Source organism: Uranotaenia lowii, chromosome 2 (assembly GCF_029784155.1).
Source record: "Uranotaenia lowii strain MFRU-FL chromosome 2, ASM2978415v1, whole genome shotgun sequence".
Lineage (NCBI taxonomy): Eukaryota > Metazoa > Arthropoda > Insecta > Diptera > Culicidae > Uranotaenia > Uranotaenia lowii.
In genome coordinates this window covers 71,325,708-71,331,707 of record NC_073692.1, presented here as the reverse complement: position 1 = coordinate 71,331,707, position 6,000 = coordinate 71,325,708, and the positions used below count along the sequence as shown (strand labels likewise).

General features: G+C 31.7%; 1 protein-coding gene across 3 annotated transcripts in view; it reads left to right on the top strand.

Moving 5' to 3' along the window:
- Positions 1-320: 320 nt before the first annotated feature.
- Positions 321-6,000, top strand: part of LOC129745897 (class E basic helix-loop-helix protein 22-like) — a 28,061-nt gene continuing 22,381 nt past the window's right edge. For 2 of the 3 annotated variants that reach the window (XM_055739276.1, XM_055739271.1), the window contains exons 1-2: positions 321-508; positions 572-814. The gene's annotated coding sequence lies outside the window, so the exon portion shown is untranslated. The remainder of the gene's footprint in view (positions 509-571; positions 815-6,000) is intronic. The other variant, XM_055739273.1, reaches the window with a different exon arrangement.

Here is a 6,000-nt window from a genome sequence, read left to right as displayed (position 1 = left end):
TGATAGAAGGGGGAACTCTCGGAACTCGGAATCGTAATTCGTAGTTGAATGGAAGCGAGAGGAAATCCCTGAGGAAAAATCTGTAACCTACCTACTCGCCTTTTCCTGAGTCCTGGTCCGAGAGCTCGAATCCGATTTTTCGGAAGAGGTGACGACGACGATGATGGCGATGCTGATGATGATGATGATGGTGCTAGATTTTTTTATCCTTTTCAATTCCAGTTGTTGTTATCGCGCGTTCTCTTATAAATATTACATGTTTGTTCGTCTGTCTGTCTAGCTGCCTGCCCTCGTCTAGCTCGATGCGGGGGATAAATTTAATGAAAACCCCGTAAGAAAACTCAAGTTTCATTGATTAAGTGATTCCTTTGAATGGCGGTCTGGCTGGGGTGCGCGCTCTTGTTGAAACCGCATCATTTCGCATCGGAAAATTGCTGAAACATTCTTCAGGTTTGGATGTTTCACTTTCTCGTCCTCTGACTCTCTCTTCATTCCATTCTTCAGTCTGGTATTTGATCAAGGATTAATTAATTAAAACAAATAGCTAGCTAATTAATTTTCCCGGTTTCAGGTTTGTCTGTCAGCCAGCCAGCCATAGTCAGAAGGCCACCGTTTCATGTTCCTACATATTTCGAGTCCTTAGTGCGCGAGGTAAAAACCAAACATCCGGAGCAAGCAGCGGTTCCGAGACAAAGACAAACAACCGCCATCATCGTTTCGGCCAGACTTGTTGGTGCTGCTGGAAGCGAGGCTGGTTTTGGGACCGAGATTCTTCCTGACGACGACGGAAGGCTGATCGAGTATAAACGCGCAGGTACGCAATGCTTTTTGAAACTTTTTAATTTAACTTTACAATCGATTGGATTCCGTAGAAATTTTGTTCAAAACCAATGGAGAGTACATTGATACTGTTCATTGAAATTTATTGTTTTTAATAATTTTTTTTTTTAAATTAAGCTACATACTTGATTACTTACCTAAAACATATTTAGTTGACTCAAAGGCCATGCAAGAACTTTCACAGCAAAAGTTGCGCATATAAACGATATAATTTATTCATTGAAATTAATTTGCCATATAAGTGCAAGGTAATCACAACAAATTTTTTAATGATTCTATACGCAAATATACGTTGGAAAAACACCTATTCGTCATAAATTTTTGATTAGATATAGAATTTCTATAAACTTAAAACTGATTTTAAAACTTTGATTTTTTTTCTATTATTTTGTTATGTGTTCCAAAATAGTGATTCGAAAATATCGTACTTTTATCAATTCTGAAATTCATTTCTCATAGTGAATTGTGGTCCATAAATTTATTTAATAAATCTAAATTTCATTGTGAAAAAAAATATAAAAATATCTGAATTTTGACCATTTTTTCAATCTGAATCGAATGAAAAACATTTGTTCAGAATAGTAACAACTTTGCAAGAAAGATTATGTAAATTGCCGGCGGCCGTGGCCTAGAGGATAGCGTTCCAGTCTTCTAAGCCAGAGTCCATGAGATCAAATCCCGATCACGGCACACATAGTACTCTTTCTGTGGTCTGGTGGTTTTAGCATTTGTAAGATGCTAGCCATAATGTCGTGGAAAGATGTACGCCTTAGAGTTAAGTAAGTTAGATCTCTTAAAAGAAACATGAAGTTTCACTGAGATCCTATATGTGTGTGATCGTTTTTTAAATAAAATGAAAAATAGTTTCTCTCTTGAAGGACACAATTTGCCCTATATTTTGGAACGATTTTTGAAAACTCATTAAAAAATAATTATATTAAGCAATTTTTGGATAGCATAAGGTTGTTGCCATCCCATTGGATAAAAAAAATTTAAAAGCTGATTATCACTGGTTAAGGAGTGTTGAAAAATTTGCGTATTTAAAAAAACTGTAAAATGTTACAATTTTCTAGATGACTGCGAGTAATTTAATTTCTGAGAAAAAGAAATATAAGTTTTCTTATTAGTTTTTTAACAGCTCTACGTAGAAAAAAATGAATTTGACCAAATTTCAAAAAAAAACAAATCAAATCTTAGATATTTTTGAAAACAAAACGTTTTGCAGTCTGCTACATAGTTGTTAAATAAATTAAAATCTTTTATATCAAACATTTAAAACGCTTTTCTGTGATGTCAGGAAGTTCCTGACAGGAACAGTTAGATCATTTGCATTAGATTTTTTTTAAATTGTCGAATAACATTTTTTTTTCTAAATTAAGCTTGTCAGATTGCCCGGTTATATCTGGACTAGCCCGGGTATTGAGTTCAAAATTTAAGAACGGTTCGGTGGCCCGGATTTTCCTGAAAAATGATATTCCCGGAACTTTTCACTTTATTTAGAATAAGGAATAAAAAACTTAAAAAGAGTAAAGATGATTTTTTGTTTTTGTGACCAAAAATTGAAATTTTTGAACAAGTTTTGTCAAAATAAAAATGAACGATTTTTGGAAGTAAATATAAAATACAATTTAAATTCAGCTGATGGGTTTTTGATTAAAATATTTTTTTTTCTTGATATTTAAGCAATATTTTATGTGTTATTTCCCAAATTTGCCCGAATATTGCACGGTTTTGAGTTCAACATTTTAAAATAAACCGCTCGGATTTTGCCAGGTTTTAAGTTCAATTATCCCTTTTTTGTCCGGTTCGGATACGATCTGGATAAATTCTGGCTTACCTAACTCTGAAATTAGAAAATCTAGGCAAAATTTGGATCCTTCATTAAATAAAGGATAATAAAAAGATTTATAATCAGTATTTAGTTGTAATGTAAGTATATTTGTTTTTTAACTGGAATTAAATTAAAAAAAAAGTTGCTCATTTGTTAAGCCATTGCACCAAATCTTGAGGTGAGACAAAATCTGAAGAAATATTCGAATTCATTACGCCAAAATCTTTTGAAACAGTTATTTAAACATTTGAATTTTTTTACTAAATTTTTGGCATTTCAATTAATTCTGGAACTCAAAGTTGAATTGTAAGACAAACTTGAAGCACTGATAAGCTAATATAACTCCCCCTGCGTAGGAAAAAAATTTTCATCGTCCAGGCGCCCTAAGCTTCGTTTCCCGATCATGTAATGATACCAATAGCTATACCAATTTTCAATAGACAATTCGAAAAAATTTTTCATGAAGAGTTATGTAACTCAGTTAGTTTAAATTTTAGTTTCAATGTATTGGATCAATTCCATTCTTATTGAAGAAGAGTGTATAATCTTTTCAAAATTTTATCCAAAAGGGAAATTTTAAGAAATTTCTGATCATCTAAAATGTACATATATTCTCTAATAAAATGCCAACACTAAATCGTTCACCAGAAAATCCTTTTTTAAATAACTGCGACTTTTTCCTCAATAATATAAAGAACGTTTTGATTTGAAAGGCTTTAAATCTATAACTTTTATTCATTTGCTAAAATTAATTCTTAAAAACTGTTAAACTTTAATTTCAATTATATTATGATATTTTATTATTTCACTATTCTTTTAATTAGAATTTTTTTTTAATATGAAGAATTGATTTTCATATGTAGGCTCGTTTCAAATTTTGTTCCTCAAATTTCAAAGCTCAGTAAATCTAGTAGTACATTTCAACCATCGGGACATTTTTTCACTGGGAGGAAAACATAACACAAATTGAACACCATAGCAACTTATACTTTTGCACGCAGAAAAATTGAAGCAGGCTAAAAATGCTTGGTAGATAATGAAATTTCTATATATTTTTCTACGTGTCATTAGAACACGTGGAGTAATTTTTGAATGCTAGCGCCATCACTTCCTGTGTATTAATCACTTACTAAGCAGTTAAGACACGAACCTTTGGTTGATGGAAACGTGGTGCAGAGTTATATCAGTTTATCAGTGCTTGAAGTATTTTAAGTTAAAAAGATCTAAACTAGAGCATTCTAGGTATAAGAAGTCGAACAGTTTAAAAAAAAATGAACTAGAGCTTTTGTGCTGTTGACATTTTACTGTTTGTGTGATTCTAAAATTGAAATGCATCTTCTTAATTGAAATAAGCATATTCTAAACTTTTTTGAGACTAATATACGAATTGACTAAACTACTGTTCGATTTCATTTTAAGTGGGCAATGCTTTTCTTAAATGAATGATAGGAAATAACTCAATACCAACGTGTTAGCGATGGTTATTGAAAATGTCTTATAAGTTGATTTTGGTTATCATTTTTTAATTGAAATTTAGGCTGGAACAAATATCAATTTCTTCTTTTGTCATCTCCCAAACCTCCCCCCCTTTCAAAATTTCCAAAAAACCCGAAGGGAGAATAAATAAAGTTTGGAGTACTTTATGTAAGTTTCGAAAAAAAATCAAGTATCTGAATATAAGACCAGAAAATAAATGTTGGAAGATAGGAGCTATTTGACGTTTTGTATTTTTGATTTTATCGAATTTTGAACCCCTCCTCGCGATGTTCTAACTTCGAGTGACAAAAGAAGGATTTGAAATTTGTTCCAGCCTTATTTGAAGGTTATCACAAAAAAATATTCCACTTTTTTTTTTATTTCGATTATACCTAGTAGTTTTAACACCTTTATGTTATTCTCGACTTATATCCACGATGCAGTTGGCGGACAGCCATTGAAAAACTTATCCGATACAACTGGGATCGATGTTTACTCTTGGGCGGACGTCGGACATCGTCTCAGGATGCAACTGTCTTGCCAACTGAGCTATATCACAAGCCTTATTAATCCCTTTATTTCAAAGTTTCCAATTTTTCTTTTAAATCCTTTTTTATTATTTACAAATGGTTTCATTGAGGCATTTCACTTATAAAGTTTTTTGTGCCGGGAGTAATTTTCCTAACTTTGGTTTAGTAAGAGGGGGGTTTTAAAATCCTGTTTAACAGGCAGTCATATACTTTTATGGAAAAATAGTTGAAAACAAATTCAATTGCCTTGCTCTGTAATGTATGTTTGCTTTTAGTTTGTTACTTCATGAAAAATAAACAGAAATTAAACTTTGTTAACCCTATTTAGATGGGGTTTTCTGTAATCAGCATAAATCAAAAACCAATCATTATTTCAACTTACTCTTTACGCAGAATGTTTCAAAACATGTTGCAATCCATACTAATGTTTGACAATGAGTTGTCATAGGCTACATCTGAGAAAAGCTAAATAAAATCACATAAAAATAGAAAAGAATCAGAATGTTTTTCGTCTCGCGAAAATGCTTCTAGTTCATCTACGGGTATTACACGCTATCAGAAAATGCAAAAGACGGCGAGTTTCTAAATTTCTCCATAAAGATATAATGATAATCAGAAAAGGAGATCAAGTATCCCCATTCTGAGTTTCTACCCAAGAGATATAAAACAAGTCTGAAGGCGGGTTTAGGAAAAACGATTAAAAATTTACAAACATGTAAAATGATTACAATCGAAAAAGTATCAATATTATTTTTATTAAGCCCATAAAGTTATGCAATTTTTGAAAAAAAAAAAGTGTTTCTTCAACGATAGAGTTATTCGTAGAACTAAAGTGATGTGTAAAACGGGGTAACTTTGACCAACAATAAATTTTCGCACATCATCAACAATAACTCAGTCAGAAATTTTTTTCTGTTGATTAAAATGTGATTTAAAAATCTTAAAATATCTACTTTTTTCAAGGCTCGCAAACAAACAGCTTTCCTGATGAAACCAAAAAGCATTTAGAAGCGAACTGGTTGTTGAATGTGAAAAAACTACTTTTTTTCTTTTGTGTATGTATAGTTATAGTGCCATTTTATAGTCATGTAGTGATAAATTTATGATTTTTTAAATATAAGGACATTTTCCAAGAGTAAGCCCGTATTTGACAAATGGATAGGAACCCTATCAAATGGTTAACTTTGAATAAAAAACGAAAATGGAAATAGTGGGAGGGCCTAAAGGGATGTGTGCAGGTAAAATTTTATTATTATTTTGAAGCTCAAACTATTTAGCAATTATCTTATTTTTGCCCCTAAATATATGCACCATAATAGTTAT